Below are 17351 nucleotides of genomic sequence, written 5' to 3' on the forward strand. Positions count from 1 at the left end.
TATATGCATGCATAAATATTGAAGCAATGGTTAACATCGTCGCTTAAGTATATCCCTCACGCATCAAAATTAATTTTGCAATTGCACTAGTGGCCAGAAGGAGGGGGGGGGGGGGGGGGTGACCCCCCCCCCCAACCACAACGTACCGATGTCGTCCAAGTTAACTTTTCGTTTCGAGGCAGGGGATACAGGGTAATCCAGAAGAACTGGAAAAAAGGTTGTGAAATTGCGTAAATTTGTTTATTTTTTGTTTAGTGACACTGTTATTCAAAATCAATACATACACATATATAACAAACATCAATTGTGACTGATAAACTTTTAACTACATACTAAATAATGCATTTATTGAAAATATTTATTACTGATAGCAATATTGTAACCGTGTTTTTAATAGCAGAAAGCGCAAAAAATATTAAATGATTGGTAAATGCTAAAAGATTTATTGTGGTCTACTATAGTCTCATAAGGTAGAAATACCGTGTGTAATGCTCATTTCTTTCAAATTTAACTCGATATCCTTCATAAGAACCATTGTTTTCGACATTTATTCATTCTTTTAGGAATATTGAAACAACATTATTAATTGTGGTAAACCTTATCTGGCAGTACTTAATAGTGTATCTTTGACTTTATTACTCGAGTGAATGCACCTTCAAACCGGTTTAACACCAACATGTCACAGTAATCAATACCATCTGTGTTAAGATGTCGGGAATGTGTTAGACGAATGATTTTGTTTTATGGAGCTTTGAAGAGCGATGAATGGCACTAAAGTGGTGCCAAATGGATATCTCAAACACCCATTGGTAAGTCATTTATTTTTTTCCATTTAATTTTTTGTCTTGAATTTTGAATATATAAACAGTCAATAAGTAGGACATCTCGTAAAGAACGTTCACTTGAAACAGTCCTCTTCTTATCCACACTTCGACAGGGAGTGGGGCTACTCTGCCTAAATAGCCGTCAACGAGTATTTTAAGAAATATCAAAATAATAAAAAATGGTGTCCCAGTGGTTGCACCAGTCAATTGTAACCATGCCCCCCCCAGTCCACCTAAATGACCGTCAATGGGTCTTTTGACGATTTTAAGACTATGGCAGTTACAGGGATACACATGAAATGTCAAAATAATAAAAAAAGTATCCCTAATCGCTTATTATTGTAGCTCCCCCCCCGCCCCCCAGTCTAAAATTATAGACGTGTAATACATTCTTCCAATCCTTACTGGTTGACGGTACATTTCCTAACAGGGCACAAATCCTGAACACCGGCTAAAACACGCGTTTGTTTACCGTGATCGATTATTCGATGATCTAGATCAATACAGAGGCTTGCCTTGGTCACACTTGCGAAGTTTCATCTTGTTTTGTTAAGCATTTTTCTAAAAAATGCCATTTATTTATTACAGCATACTTTTTAATTATAATTGTATGACCATGTATTTTCGCTTTTCAAGTGTTCGGTATTTGTGCCCTCCATAGCGTATTTTGAAGGGTGATTTACTATCCATAAAATTGAACGATTTTCGACATAATATTGACGAGATCGTGAATCTGTACTTTGACAGCTGTTTTCACATGAACCAAAGATGTTTCATACGAAAGTTTAACTTACTACAACATAAACTCTCCAAGATAATTGTAAAAAACATCAGAAAGTGTTCGGATTTGTGACCTTAGCCAGTAACGTCTAAACGGGCTTGTGCAAAAACCGGGGGTGTTTTGAAAAATATTGAAATTGTATTAAGTGAAGTATTTTATGGTTTAAATTGATCATAAAGGTTTATATTCATACTTTACCATGTAAGTGAAAAGTTATTTTGCATTAAAACACATTATTTACCTTTCCAATAAAACAAAAGTTGACTGACACAATTATGCCAAGTCGAACAACTCGACCCAATCGTAATAACTCGGCCACCACTGACAAGCTTCTAGATAGACCTCGTAAATACAATCGTACCAACTCAGCCATGGCCAAAATGTTCCAATTGTTTAAAAATTGTGCCCTGAAGCCTTGCAGGTGCCCTTCATGTATATATCGCTATGTTTTGACAGCAAGAAATGAAAAATAAACGTCAAACTCATAATTATTCATAGGATACAGGGGTGTAGAAATTAATTTAAGTAGCAGGGAAGATCCCAAAAGTAGGTGGGGGGGAATCTGCGTGTCCCAATGCCCCTTGTGGGATGAATTTAAGCCTTTTTTAACCAAAATTTCTAGTGTTCTGGTGCATGTTTTTTTTTGTAACAGGGACACAGGGAAACTTATGTACTTGAATATGATACTGAGTCTGAGAACTACCCCACTGAAATGAATCTGAATACTACCCCCCCCCACCCCACCCCACCCCCACCAGTGAGAGCTAACTAATAAGCCAAATAACTGTCAAATTCAGATTCAGGATACTATTTAAACATTCCAGACCACATGCTTTGCCATTTGCTAGCAATTCCCTCCTAATCGTATATGTTATTTCTTCTCTATCAATTATATACTTTCAGCCACTGAATCTCTGTGATCCTCTGTAAAATTAAACATCTAACTTCATTTTCTGTGGTTCTAGATATTTCACCTGCAGCTAACTTATTCCGTTTTAACACCCACACGAAATATCAGGACACTTTGTGATGTTCAAAGCGTACAAAATTTCACCAAAGGTACATGTAAAATTCATCAAAATAATGGATTATTTTTAGCAGTGACATCACCGCAAGCTTGTTTCATTTTGTTTACATCCGGGTAACACGCGTATATTAAAAGGAATGTTGCGTAAATGGTAATAGGACTAACAGAAGGCCAGACACGCTCATGTTGCAAACTTACTACGCTTTTTGATGTCTGGAAAAAAATATTCTTTTTTTCACCCTCCATTGCTTCGCAAATCATAAACTTCAAAACATCCCCATGGGGGATGCGACTAAAGAGGTCATGTATCGAGCTAATGTTATTGTATTCGGAATACTGGGAAACCCAAACCTAGAACTTGAAAACATCCCAGAGGGGGGTGCGACTAATGACGTCACGAATCGAGCTAATGCTGTATTGTAGTCCGAACGCGCGGAAACCAAAATATACAATACCATCAGTCGGGGTTTTAAACTGATGTTAACATAAAAACATGACAAAAATAACAGATTTTATTTTTGTTGATACGGAGAAAATAGCCGGGTGAAGATGCTAAAGTAACCGGGTTATTTTACCGGCTTCCGGCCCATTTCTACACCCCTGAGGATATGACATTTTTATGTATGGAACTGATATAAAATTACATAATCTGGTAATATTTCTTGTTTTATGATATTTTTGAGATGTTAAATGCTTTAACCCAGAATCCCGATCGGAATAACTACCCACTTTTGATACTAAACAATTTATATGTGAAGGATTTGCCATATCAAAAAAGATACAAAAATCCGTAAACGTACAATTCTTTGGTCTACTAAGATTTAGCTTGTGAATGTCATTTTACAGCGAAATCAACAAGTTAAAAAAATACTCATGACCTGTTCCTTATCAATATGAAATATCTTTAAACTTTTAGGAACATTATGCAAAAAAAACAACAGTATGTTTTACCTTCGGTATAAGAAAATAACTATTTTCTAATAAAACTACTGTTGAAAAATGTAAGCTAATGAAATGGAAAATAAAAAGATGCTTCCAAACATGCCATATTTTCTTGAGACCATTCAGGGGGATTAATGTTCAAAAGTCTGAAAATTCAGGGGGATTTTGGTAGTATTCAGGGTTTTTTTTTTAGCAGGTCTAATTTGACAAAATTTCAGAGTATTTTAAGACGCAAGTACAAAAAAACAAATTGCCATAATTTTGAAAGACTCCCGAGGGGATTATGTCCAGAATTTAAGGGGATTTGGGTCACATACCAGAGAATTTTCATCATCGCCATGTAGCATTACGGGCATGACACACGTGCCAATTTACCTTGTCTACCCCTTTTTCCAGCACTTCATCTATATTTTAATGAGACACAGCCATATTGCATAATAAAAGCACTCACTTGCAAAATAGAATACTTCACAGAAAAATATGTTTCAGAGACAATTTAATGGGCTTACCTTCCTCTAAAATTGGATACAAAATCTGCTCATTATGATCATAAATGATGACTTTCAGACTAATAGAGAGAATGGAATGATTTATCAATATTTTTCATTTCAATTCCCAAATAGTCAGATTTGTTTGCTTCTGATAAAAAGCAAATGCATAATTTATTGTTTAAGTTCATAAACATATCATCTTTTGGCATTCATCAAAAAATAAAAAAACATCACCACCATAATATTACCGTATTATATCATGCATAGGACGCACTTTTTTACCCCCAATTCTCGCTTTAAAATTGACTGCGTCCTTTCTATGCTATTAGAATTTCATCTGTTTTTTTCCAAGTCCATTTCAGGTCGAAAATATCGGACCGGGGAAGAACGCGGTAATAGTAAGTATCTGTACTGCGTCACCGAAAAGAACAACTGATATAGGTAAAATCACGCAAGTTAACACACGCAGAAATATATTGAATGTTTACTTTAAAATGATTTATTGAGAAATAAATTGAAAAAAACACGAGTGTTTACTTTTTTATAAAAGGGACGCTACTCACAAAAACTCGATGTGAGTCAGCACTTTAACTGGATTGAGTTATAACGGTAATGGAAATCGGGAAAGGAGGTAAATATCAATTAATCGTTGTTTATGATTTTAATGTTTCGATATTTATGTCTCCCCCTCTCTGGGGGAGACATATTGTTTTTGCCCTGTCCGTCAGTCCGGTAGTCCGGTAGTCCGGTAGTCCGTCAGTCCGTCAGTCCGTCAGTCCGTCCGTACGTCACACTTCGTTTCCGATCGATAACTGGAAAACCGCATGACCTAGGATCACCAAACTTGGTAGGGAGGTTGGTCATGAGGTGTAGAAGATCCCTATTGTTTTTGGGGTAAAATAAATAAAAGTCATTTCATCCGAATTGTCTACTTTCAGTTTCTCTTCTGGAAGTTCTGTTATTTTCCGATATTTGAGATGAAGGTCATGTCATGTATGTAAACATATTAGTGGGTCATAACAAAGAACAGCATTGTCTATTAGTTATTTTAATCCTTTTCTTTACCAAATAATGTACTGTCACCTTTAAATCATAAATCATTTTGATGACAATGACACATGTTTAAACACTTTAATTTGTTACATCCTCTCTGATTGGATAAAACCTATAGTTTTAACCAATGAAAATCGTCCTTTTATCTGACCAGTCTAATTGACATTTCTTATGCAAATTCTGACAGTTTCAATCAAAACAATGCATGAAATGTGCCCTGCTGACTTATTAAGTGTCACCCAATTGGTGTTGTTAAAACACACCATCAGTTGATAATCCAATTAAGACAAGAAGGGCATTATAACTGCAAACAGGCATATATAATTAAACCCTGTGATAATTTTGCGTAATTTTAAACACACTTTTTTTAATTTCGGGGGATTTTCATCCCCCTCCGGGAGACCGGGGGATGGGTCGAAATTCCGGGGGATTTTTCCCCCTCCGGGGGATATGGCATGTATGTCAGCTTCTGGGTTGCTTTGAAGTTGAACTGCTCACATGAACCCACAAAAGATGTGTAGGTATGTGCTTAACCCTTTACTTCATGTAAACCTAAGCCATTTCAGGCTGCCAGTGTATGGCTTATCAGTTCATATCAGTACCCCTACTTCATAGGAGATTATTGATATTATTGGAATTTTAACCCTCATGTATTACAAACCTATTTTCGTAGTATTTCTTTTGGTTTAATCAATAAGTCATCAATGTAAAGTTTAGAGAGAATTAAATTTCCAATCCAGTCATATAAATTTTATTTTGTTATCTAAATTATTTACGCATATTATTCATAAATAAACAGAAAAATATGTCAAATTTGATGAAAATTAATTTTTATTACACTTTTATTTATCAAACATAACACAAAATATTATATAAACAACATATTTTTATAATTCATTTAATGCAACCTGAATTGAAACAAAGATGGACAGAATTCAAAAATAATTCACAACAAAGAAGCACGGTATATTTATATATATGAAACGATGAAAAAAAAAGTTGATCAACAGTCACAGCACGTATAACTTTCGGTTATTTAACAATACAAAGAACAAATAAAGTTATTATTCAACTACTAAATGAGGCCTGCATGTTGTTGTTTTCTAAATTTATATCGTTTATTGCATGTCCAGGTATTGTCATTTGGGTTTGATTTTAAAAATCCTCATTTCTCGTATCCTTGTGTGCGTGACGCCGAGGTCCGAATTCGCCATCTCGACGTCGTACTCAAACTAATTTTAATCGAAGCCAGAATGTTCCGATTCGTCAGTCAAACACTGAAATATAAATGACATTATTCAGGAATGTTGTTTTAAACTGAAGTTAACAAGGGCAGAAATTAGCTCTACATTGCATTCTTGTGTATTCGAAAACACGTGTTTCAACAGCTGATCGATGTTAAATTGGGTCATGTCAAAGTTTAACAATAGGGATAGTCAATATTTTATAACACATTTGTACTTACTTTCAATTTGTAGAAGCAGATGCGCATTTTTATGACCGGATTAGCGAAACAGAAGTGACACATATGTCCCATATAATGATTTATGGCCTTTGTTTATACAAGCCAGATGATTTTTTGTTTATCCAACATGGCCGACATTTTGACACGTTTTCGAACCATGACCTGTGACGTCAGGCGCGTGATCAATAAAATATAGTTTTATTATTGGTAGTTAATTATAACTTGCAGTATTGTGTAAATTTCCACGAGGAAAACGAGGAACGAATGCCCACAAACCTGCGCAGTCAACGTTTTACGCATCTTTGATACCAGTGACCTTATTTCGCGATTTTCCGAAATTCTTTAAATAGTAACATAATGTTTTTTTTAGTGCATTGTATTTATCGATGTTTATACTTCATGAATATGAATTTATAGCGAATAACAAGCATCAGGTATGAAAATAAATGCCCCTACATTACGAATACGTAGGATTACGTATCTATGAAGCTATGGATAAAACGTTAAGATCCGTATCTATGAAGCTATGGATAGATAAGTAAAATTGCGTATCTATGAAGTAAAGGGTTAACAATAAAGGATAAAACATTAAAATGAAGCATTTCAAGTGGAGGTTTTCATTAGGGTAGTGCTACCTTAAACACACACTTTACAATTATCTTTTTCTCTTTTTTAATCTATTTTCTTTAACCAATGGACTATACAAACAGTAGGGTCAGTCCCAGTATACAGGACAATTATTCAATAAAATGTTTATCCTTTTGATATCATAATTGGTAAAAAAATATCAAAATGTAAAGAAAAAATAACAGAGACCGGGTTCAAACTGTGGTCGCCAAAATTGCAGTCCAGTGTTGTATCCACTGCTATGAAAGTTTACATTTGTTTATTTGATTTAATATATACCTAGCTTGGTAACATTAAGTGATAACATCGACTAGCCAATCACACATAAAAATTAATTATACTAGGTATACCCACCAGTAATCTTTTTTAATGGAAAAAAAAATGTGAAAAATCAATTAATTGTAAACTATGTGGTACTTCAGTTAGTTAGTTTCAATGCATTGTACACATTGATACCAAATTCATGTCAGTTTTCGACAATTTTCTCTTCTTTCGCTATTTCATCATACGGTGTATAGCCCCTGAATAAAGTTTCACTCTGTTTCATTGAGTATATTTCTTAAAAATCCTTTCTTTGTTCTAATCTGCTAAAAGGTCAAAAAGGTCACAGTCATGTGAGCATCTTTGAGGCCTCTCAGTTATTATAACCAATGCACCAGTCAATTGTAACGGTTACAAACCACGCACACCCCCCGGTCTGGGGGTATACTGGGAATAGTCGGGAAATGGGCCGTGTTTTTACTTTCTATGTGGCCACGCAGGGCCGGGTGACCGCAGTGGTTTTGTCTTTGAGCCAAATTTAGCTGAGATTGGGCCTTATATAGAGTCTCTGGTGTGCAGGGGCATTTGGCCGGGGTTTTACCATCAGTTCGTTCCCGCAGGGGAGGGGATTAGACCCAGGGTTGGCTGGACCGAAAGTCAAAGTCCCCGCTATTCCCTGGACCTGGGGGCGCCAGGGTTACAATTGACTGGTGCACAACATATAAGATATTTATAAAATAAATAAAAGTACAGTTAATCAATAAATTTTAATGTGGTAAATTAACAAAGAATTAGATAGATGCTTTATGCAAAATCTCACAAAGATGTAAAAAAATACAAAGTAGTTCAGGTTTGCTAGTTTGTAAAAATATTTCATGGAATCATGGTAAATTGTTATATTATATGTCCAATGACAGCCCATATATTTTCTAACTACTTGAACCTTTCTTGTTATAATTCTTATTATTTTTTGTTTTAGTTGATGTGTGATGCTGATAATACAGAGACAGCTAGAGTGACAGAGTTTGATGAATAAACTTAAATTAAAAAACAGTGAGTACAATAATCTATTTTAACATGTCTTGTGTGTAAAGTGTGATTCCGAAGCAGTAAATATATATATATATGTATCTTTAAGTTTTGAATCACAAATTTAGATCAAAGATCTATTATCACACAAAACTTAAAGGATATATATGAAAAGTCATGTGAATTGTGCAAGTCATATAATATAAAATTTATATTGATCAAGTCAAGCCATGCCATGTAAAAAAAACTGACATCATATCAAAGATTGTATGAATCATTCTCAGAGCTATTGAAAATATTTAATTGGTTGTAAGCGGACCATGCACGGTAATTTTGAGTAACCCCACCAGCCAATACAATATGGCTAAAAAGGCTTTGATAATATTTTTTATCTAATGTTTATCTTTCCTAAAATATTTATATTTATAAATCTATTTACCAGTATAAATCTGTATTTATTTATTTATTAATGCATTTATTTGCTCACTAATATATACAATACACTTATCGTTGTATATTGTCTAGCTAATACATGTATACAAATATGCATACTATGCATAATTATGGGGGGGGGGGGGGTCATAATTACCTAAGGTGTACTGTCTTGTTCTTACGAAGATATGATTTTGACTAAAATCCTTACTGAAAAGGCAGTGCAGACTGGCCTGTTTAAATAATTAATTAAATCTTAATGGGTTTAAATGTATTTTATTTTATTTTTAAAGATATTTTAGAGTTTAAAAGGAAGAGAGTCTGTTTTAAAGACTAAATAATTATATAGTCAGGATAAAAAATAATTATTTTTCAAAATCAAGTTCAAATAATTTTCCATTATTTGGCAAATGGAAAAAAGCTAAATATATATTAAGAATGTTTTACTCGATAGAAAGTAGGCCCAGTATCTTTTGCATTGCAACACTAAGAAAGTAAATATTTATTTTTTGTCTTTTACCAATTCCATCAAAGTCTGTGAGTGGCTCATGATGCTTAGGCCTGCCAATTTAATGGTTTTCGAAATCATAAATTGAGACAACTTATAACTTTTGTATAAAATCTTCAAAGCTTTCAATAACTTAACATGTCATCCACCTTATTGTCTCAATTTAAAAATAGTTTTCACTCAACAACTTACTTATTAATCAGGATAATAATTTGATAATGACTATCACTATCATTCTGTAAGATAATGTACTGGTACATAAATTTAATCCCCAATATATCAGATGAGTGTGATAGTATATGCTCTTAATAGTTGTAGCCCGGAATTATACGTAGGAAACAATAGAGTCATTGGACTGTTACACGAATTTCAATAGCTCGAAATTCGCCTTTTATTTGTACCAGCATGGGAAAACCCTGTTATGTTAATACATATAGCCCGGAAGTAACAAATAAAAGGTGAATTTCGAGCTATTGAAATTCATGTAACAGTCCAATGACTCTATTGTTTCCGAAGTAATGTGTGTATATTACAACGGTTTAATTTTGTTTGTACCGGAGGATTAGGTCGGAAAAACTAGAATAGCTATAATTCCGGGCTACAACTATTCCGGGCTATATGTATTAATATATATATATATATATATATATATATATATATATATATATATATATATATATATATATATATATATATATATATAAATGCACGAAATCAATGTGGGATTTTCATTAAGTTTTGGTTAAACAATCTTTGTAACAAATTACAGTTACTTCCAAATTACATCTTATTCTACATAATACAAACTGGAGGACAGTTCTTTTTATTTGGTAATGTTAAGAGACTTGAAGACAAAAAAAATGTTTAAATTCAGAAAACCTTACACAAAGTAGAAACCTTCTATTAATGTCATTATCTTGAAAAAATGAACATGCCTTTTAGCAATTGTATCAATCTGTGAAAATCTACATTTTGCCTTCGACATGTTATACAATTTAAGGATATTTACATGGAAATTAAGTTCAATTCTAAATTGACAGTCATGTATTTCTTCCAAAATTTTCATAGTATAAGGAACATGAATTTTTTATGAATTTAAGTGCATAACTGCAGATAATGATCATTATCTTAAATCAATTACAAGCCAATTCATAGTCATGCATATAGCCGCCTTTTCAAAATATGATAGTGATTGTCTCAAATGACCAGTCTTTCTCTGTGGGGTTGGGGGCTGTCAGTCATAAGGAAACCTTTAAAAGGCATATTCATTCAGCCAATCAGATGTCAGGTTCAGTGAAAGGGGCGATGCCAGGTCAAGTAAAAGGGGTGGAGCTAAAATAAATACTGACATTCAATGAAGATAGATCCCCCTTTGGCCTCACAAATATGTTTCAGTCACACTAGGGGGTGTGACAGGGTCAAGCCATAATGGAGCCATAGGCAAGCAGACTTTTATTAACCCAACAACAACAACAACAGGTGTAATTCTTACCAACTGAGGAAAAAACTTTAGAGGTTTTGTTATTGCTCATTTTTTTATACAAATTAAATATCTAACAATGACAAATATAAAATATGATCATTCAAGCATAATATTGACACCAAACATGACACATCTTGCAAATGGTCTTGAATAAAATTCCTACACTTTTTATAAAGATAATACATGGGACCAATATCAAAACCATTATCCTGTTAAATAGGACAATGGATTTGATATTGGTAATTCGCAGACAATACAATGTAATTAAGTAAAAAAATACACAGTATGCACATGCACACTGGCTTCAAACAAAAATTGTTGCTTAGGCCAAAAAAAGTATTCATAGTTTCCAGTTAAATATCAAAAAAGGTAGGCATACGGTAACTGTTGTTTTTTTTAGGACCATGTTTCTTTGGCAAACTGACCTATATCAGGGAATTATTAAGGTCTTTACTAAAAAAGCACATATTGATCAAAACACCAAAAACAAAAAAGGATCAGAAGGATAAAAATAGGGTCAGTTGGGCGGAAACAAAGATTTTTGAATCCTTATTTTGTCAATGATGTCATGTCAGTGATCAAAATGATAACACAATTTAAGCCCTGCATTCTGGAATGTGGGGCTAAATTCTTGATTGTGTTATAGTAGGGCCAAAAATAAAATGATTTGGTTAGGGTTACATCCTTTTTAAAAACAGAAAGAGTAAAAAGTATAAAGGATTACATTTTTAAAATACATAATATATATGCGTTTTCACTTTAAAATACATGCATTGTTACAGTCTTGTTTTCAGTAAGTAACTTTTCCTTAAATGCATTCTTTGGAAAGTAATTTAAGGTTTATTATTCAAAATATATGTTAGTCAACTTGTGTATGTATTGATTTCCAACTTTTTTATTTTTTGTTTAAACTTTATGTATTAGAATTTCTTTGTGTAAATACCTGCTTATGTGATAAAAGACTGCTGACTAAAGATTAGATTTCAGATTTTGATATTTCCATTCCAAATTTAATGTTTTACAGCTTAAACTGCTACTAACAGTTTAAGAAAAATGCATAAAACATCAATTTTGGATGGAAGTATGAAAAGCTGCAATCTGATATTTTGTCAGCAGTCTTTTATCGCTGGTTTGCAGATATTTACGCAAAAATTCGCTTGTTCGAAGACAATTTTTTTAAAAAAAGTTGTCAAAACGTTCAATCTGTGAGGTTGCAGCTTTAATATAAGACTAACGTAAATATTAAAAACAAATGAGGCCCCTTTAATATTAACATGTCAATATCAAAAAGAAGATGAAAACTATGAGAAAGTGTTTTTATAATTAAAAATAAATTGCTTAAAGCAAATATCTGAAATTAATAATTGTCATGCAAAGCAGCCTGTAATGAATATGAATATTAGATTTTGGCCTTGAACACCTTTTTAAGAAGAGTGTTTTGAAGTAAGGATTATCATAATGCTGAACTTAATATTGTACTGTAGCTTTGTAGCAAATCCTTATGATTAAAGTCACTGTGTCTTCCTTATGCTGTGATAAAGATCTCCATAGTAACATTTCTAAACCTAATAAATTAAGTGAAAAAGGGTGTTTATTGGGGATAATAAAACACATCTTGATAATGGCCAATTAGTTTTAATCTTTCAAGTGTTGGTAGGATGGGAGGGGGGTCTTAACTTTTTGAACTGCCAATATTTTCCTGGTTATTTTGTCCACCATGTCAAAATGATCTGGGTTGTTTTGTCAACCCTGTCTAAATGGGTTGGACGTGTTTTGTCCCCTTAGTCAAAAATGACATGGGATGTTTTGTCCTACATTTTTATAAAGGAGTTCAGAATAAATAACACATTAGTTTTCGTGCTTATGTAAAATAAATGCAAATGACTTTCATTATAAGTTTAAAAAATACTCTTAACGCTGCATTCTCACAGATTTACCATTTTTACAACTTTTTTATTTTTGTCTTGGAAAGAGCAAATTTTTGCGTAAATATCTGCAACCCATTGATGTAAGATTGTTGATAAAAAAACAGATCTTAGATTTTCTTATTTTCGAAAATGTTAGAGCTTAAAACCTTACTAACGGTTTAAGAAAAATGCATAAAACATCAATTTATGAACTTAAATATAAAAATCCGCGATCTAATTTTTTGTCAGCAGTCTTATTAACTGGTTTCCATGGATTGTAGCAAAAATTGGCTTGTTCCAAGACAAAAATTAAAAAGTTGTCGAAATGTTTAATCTGTGATAGTGCAGCTTTAATTATGGTAGCTTTTCAGTCATTTGCCTATATATGTCTATTTGATTCAGTAAATACTTCATAATATTAAAGCTAGGCTTATTAGGATATGCTTATTTTTCATTGGGTTCTATTTTTAGCACATAACAGCTTCATTACAAGAATATATTAATTATTATTAAAGCTGCATGCACTCTCACAAATTTACCATTTTTACAACTTTTTTATTTTTTTTGTCTTGGAAAGAGCAAATTTTTGGGTTTAATAGTATCTGCAAACCAATGATAAAAGACTGCTGACATAGATCATATCGCAGATTTGCATATTTTCGTTTGAAAGCCAATGTTTTGTGGGTTAAACTATTACTAACAGTTAAAGAAAAATGCATGATCTAATTTTTTGTCAGCAGTTTTATATCACTGGTTTTCATGGATTCTTGAAAAAAAAAATACTTCCCTGTTGGCCAATTGAGAACAAAATCAAGAGGTTTTGGGTTTTGCTGTTTATATGTTCTGGAATTTTTCAAAAGCATTTATTTATAGGACTTATGAATTTTATGTACAGCATTCTGTATATTGTCAAGTGTCCTTTTTTTTAAATTATATACAACATGTATAAATTTAATGTTTCAGGAAATAACCACCATCTCTCTCAGAGGTCATCTTTCTCATTATTGTGGGGAAACCTCAAAGGGCATCAGGAAAACCTTCATCAACCTCTTTGTGCCCAGTGGCTTGTGCAACAGTGTTTCAGAAGTATAAATACCTTTTTAATTTGTGTATATCATTTGTATAATGACTTGTTTTTATATATTAAATATATATATATGATTTATTATATATATATAGATGGTTAATCTTATGACTTCCTGATAGTATTTAAGTTGTGAAATATTAAATAATCTAATCATAAAAAATGCTTGGAAATGACAATAAAAAAAAGATATTTGTCGAATAGGAAGTTTCACCTGTCCTGTTTATATTACAAATCATTTTAAATCAGACAGAAAATTCAATATACTTGTTGTATCTCACTGTTTATTTGTCTTCACATTTTGTATTGTCACATCAAGCCTGTTTGAACATCCTAGAGAAGATAAGTGTATAGAAGTGGATATGATATAATAAATATGCATATAAATGTGCTTGGGATTATTTTCAGATTATCATTAAAATGGGGATAATGGATGACTGGCCACACATATGGGGCTATGGACAAGCTTCAGAGCAGGCTGCCAGGTGGTGGTGTTAGTAGTTTATACTCCGGGTCCCGGCGTGAGCACATTGAAGGGTCCCAGAGTGACAGTTCAACCACCGCACACCTATCCTGGGCAGAACCAGTACTAGGTGCCTTCACCTCTGCAAGGAACTGACAGCTTCTGTACATGCCAGGTGCAGTGGTACAGTGCGAATGGTCGTAGAAAGGATTTCATAACCAATCACAACAGAGGTGACCTGGTCTGCCCGGGAATCGAACCCGGGATGTCCAATTCAGAGTCCAACGCTCTACCGATTGAGCTGACCGGGCGGACATATTAGCTACATTAGATGACAAGCCATCTATGCTGGACATTCTTCACAATAAAATGTGATGTCACAGGAGCTGTCTATCTCAACAGCTCACACTGTCCGTATTTGACTAAAGGAATGAATGAAGTCACTGCAGAAGTTAGATTGAGGAATGTCCATGTCACTACCCATCATTTGGAAGGAGTTGGATAAAAAAAAGTGTGGCCTATGTATTGAAACAGGTCCGATTTCCAGTTACGGACAGTCTTGATTTGTCTGATTACATTTTTAGCTCGTCTGTTTTTCGAAGAAAAAAAGTCGAGTTATTGTGATAGCCTTGGCGTCGTCGGCGTCGTCTGCGTCTGCGTCTGCGTCTGCGTCGTCGTCGTCCAAAAACTTTAACCTTACCTCATAACTCAAAAACCGTTCAACATTTTCACATTAAACTTCCTACACGTGTTCCTATTAACACTATGCATGTTTATAGCAGGTCATATAATTTTGCCTTTAATTAATATTGAGTTATCCCCCCTTTTCGACTTGGAAAAAAAACAGACGAGCGTTGGCACCCACTCCGCGGTGCTCTTGTTGACCAACATGATGGTCTAAAAGAACACTTACTGGTAACTGGTAAAATCATGGCCCAGTTGTTCCAAGAGGCAGGCGAGTGGGAAGTTACTAGACTCCATTTCTTTATGGGTTGATCTGAGGTTCCAGTTCAGTTAAAGTACTGATAGAACACCAAGTGTTTGCCATAATACAGCAACATTTGATTTGTAACTATGTATTTGTTTGAATTGTTGAAACAGTACTGTTTACTAAATAATGTGTATGTATGAATAATATTATAAATAATTTGTAAGAACCTGATATTAAGTAAAATGTCGATAAGTCTAAATATGTATCTGCGAATCATTTTTGTATATCTGTAAAGATTACATTGCCTATATTCCTCAATTCATATTTTTCTTTTAGCCAGTCAATAACTTTTCTTAAGTTCTATCTTCAAAATTGTCGGGACAGGGATTATAGCCCTTAATTAACCCAAATATGTAACATTCAATGCAAAATTTCTAATTGGCTGCATTTAGGCAGTTCAGATGCAGGAACAAACATCACTTGGGTCCTTAATAATAGCTTTCCATCTGACATTGAAGATCCAATAAAAGGAATTTGTCATGTGACTGTTTATTAACTCTCAATTTATTGAAAGTGAAGTTACTTACATGATTTGTAAGAACTAAATTATAATGGTATCAAATGATTGTTTAAATTAAATAAAATAGATGATTACATACATGAACTATTTTTATTTCTTGTTTGTCAATATGAAGAGTAATGCAATGGCTTTTGAATTTCATAAAAAAGGATGGAAAAATGTATGTTTATTGTTTAAGCAATTAATTAAGTAATAAAAGTTGTTTTTTTTTCTTTTTTTCAAATTATGCTATCTTATAATACAGATCGTTATTTGTTTAATTTTGGTACAAATGAAGTATATAAGGTATGTCTAATGTTACAAATAGCAAAAATTCAAATGCAAATCATGGTGACTTGACTATATGTGAATGCTAATTGAATCAAAATAGTTAATAAATAATAATGTTCATTTGAAACAATTGAGAGTATAAGTTTGGTTTGTGTATGCCATATATTCCCGGGGGGGGGGGGGGGGGGGGGGGGGGGGGGGGGGGGGGGGGGGGGGGGGGGGGGAGGGGGGAATGAAAAAATGAAAAGTATATTACTATGCGCAGTGCTATAATAATTAATAAGTAAATGTTTTTAGCTCACCTGTCACATAGTGACAAGGTGAGCTTTTGTGATCACAATTTGTCCGGCGTCCGCCTGTCGTCCGTCCGTACGTCCGTAAACTTTTACTTTAAACGACATCTTCTCATAAACCGCTTAGCCAATTTCTTCCAAACTTTACAGGAATGTTCCTTGGGTGGTCCCCTTTGAAAATTGTTCAAAGAATTGAATTCCATGCAGAACTCTGGTTGCCATGGCAACGGAAAGGAAAAACTTTTAAAAATCTTATTTTTCAAAACCACAAGGCCTAGAGCCTTAATATTTGGTATATAGCATCATCTAGTGGTCCTCTACCAAAATTGTTAAAACTATCCCCCTGGGGTCAAAAATGGCCCTGCCCCGGGGGTCACTTGTTTTACATAGACTTATATAGGGAAAATCTTCTTCTCAAAAACCACAAGGCCTAGAACCTTGAAAATTGGTATGTGTCATCATGTAGTGGTCCTCTACAAAATTTGCTATATTATTCTCCTGGGGTCAAAAATGGCCCCGCCCCAGGGGTCACTAGTTTCATTACATAGTGTTATATAGTAAATCTTTAAAAATCTTCTCCGAAACTGTAAGGCCCAGGGCTTAGATATTTGGTATACAGCATCATCTAGTGGACCTCTACCAGATTTGTTCAAATTATTGCCACAGGGTCAAAATTGACCCCGCCTAGGGGGTCCTTGTTTTTACGTAGTGTTATATAGTAAATCTTTAAAAATGTTCTTCTCCAGAACCGTAAGGCCAGGAGATTAGATATTTGGTATACAACATCATCTTGTGGACCTCTATCAAAGTTGTTCAAATTATTGCCACAGGGTCAAAATTGGCCCCGCCCTGAAAGTTATTTGTTTTTATATAGTCTTATATAATAAAACTTTAAAAATC

At 33.7% G+C, this 17351-nt stretch overlaps 1 long non-coding RNA gene across 1 annotated transcript; it reads left to right on the forward strand.

The window, feature by feature from the left end:
• Window positions 1–704: 704 nt before the first annotated feature.
• LOC128237215 (uncharacterized) lies at window positions 705–14953 on the forward strand. The gene is made up of 4 exons (XR_008261527.1): window positions 705–809; window positions 8451–8524; window positions 13794–13916; window positions 14323–14953. It is a non-coding gene; the product is annotated as an uncharacterized LOC128237215 (long non-coding RNA).
• Window positions 14954–17351: the final 2398 nt, after the last annotated feature.

The sequence above is a fragment of the Mya arenaria genome, chromosome 1 (genome assembly GCF_026914265.1).
Source record: "Mya arenaria isolate MELC-2E11 chromosome 1, ASM2691426v1".
Taxonomy (NCBI): Eukaryota; Metazoa; Mollusca; class Bivalvia; order Myida; family Myidae; genus Mya; species Mya arenaria.